Genomic DNA, 1,288 nt, shown 5'->3' on the forward strand with positions numbered 1-1,288 from the left:
GCTGGCTCGGCCCCATTGAAACCATCTCCACGAGAGCCTGCTCCTCACTTCTTGTCAGCCAATTAGATAACAAACACCTCTCAGTGCAGGCAATGTTATTCGTTTTGAAAGCGAACAAAGGTGACCTTCTATAAACGAGGAGAGTGTTTGATTGGGTTGTTCAGACAACGCTGTGCGTCACTGCCCGATGCTTGCGTCGGTGGTTACGTAAATGTGTTGACAGGAGTTTGTAATCAAAAGTGTTTGGAATCATTTTACGTTATAGAGCGCCTCGTTCCGCTAAGGAAACGCCCAGTCAAATGCCAGCTATGTGTAAGTGAGAAATTGCGCGCGAGCGCATTGCTGGAGATAGCGAGACGTTAAGAAATTTTCATTGCTATGCAAAGAGTGCGGTTCCACGGACTGAGCGTCGGCGTCGGTGGTTGAGTGGTAGAATACTCGCCTGCCACGCGGGTGGCCCGGGTTCGATTCCCGGCCAACGCAATTTTTGAAAATTTGTGTCCGCTTCTTGGTGTTTGACAAGGCCTAGAGTTCCCATTAATAAAGAGAAACATGAAGAAGTCCATGTTTAGCTACGGAAACGTCCGGTAAAAGGCCAGCGTTGTATGTGTGAGAAAGTGCTCGCATGCGCATTGCCCCAGATACAGCAATTTTCATTGCTATGCAAGGAGGGCTGTTCCGCGGATTGGCGACGGTGGTTGAGGGGGATTGGATCCACTCCGGCCACCACAGCCTGCGGACGTGGAATGTCGGCTCCCGGACGGGCAGTTCTTGCGGCCCCAAATGGCCGCGGCAGCAGGTTTATGGATGCTGCCACACAGGATTACCAGATTATTTTGCCGTTGACCGCTTTGCTGAACTCTCCCGCTTTTGGGTTATAATATTCGCGCGTGACGCGTTTTCTGCCTCAGAAAGTTCCTAAAAATTGTCGCGAATTCCATGGCAGGAAGGTGTGTTTGATCAGATGGCATGTGTGACGCGGACACCATTGTACACGCTTGAATATACGTGAGCAACAAGTGATTGCGCTCCTATTTATTACATGAGATTCGAATTGCCGACGACCGTGTTCACCACTATCATTGTCATTTGAATGCTGCTTTTCTATCTGAGCTCATGGTCGCACATAATCAACAGCCTATTTTTATGTCCACTGCAGGGCGAAGACCTCTCCCAGAAATCTCCCGTTACTCTTGTCTTGCGCTAGCTGATTCCAATTTGCGCCTAAAATTTCTCAATTTCATGAGATCACCTAATTTTCTGCCGTCCTCGATTGCACTTCCCTTCC

The 1,288-nt window shown here is 49.1% G+C and overlaps 1 non-coding gene across 1 annotated transcript; it reads left to right on the forward strand.

Annotated features, from left to right (window-relative positions):
- The first annotated feature begins 412 nt into the window (after positions 1-412).
- Positions 413-483, forward strand: Trnag-gcc (transfer RNA glycine (anticodon GCC)). Its single transcript has one exon. It is a non-coding gene; the product is annotated as a tRNA-Gly (tRNA).
- The last annotated feature ends 805 nt before the right edge of the window (positions 484-1,288 follow it).

This window comes from Dermacentor silvarum, chromosome 1 (assembly GCF_013339745.2).
Source record: "Dermacentor silvarum isolate Dsil-2018 chromosome 1, BIME_Dsil_1.4, whole genome shotgun sequence".
In the NCBI taxonomy this organism is placed as follows: Eukaryota; Metazoa; Arthropoda; class Arachnida; order Ixodida; family Ixodidae; genus Dermacentor; species Dermacentor silvarum.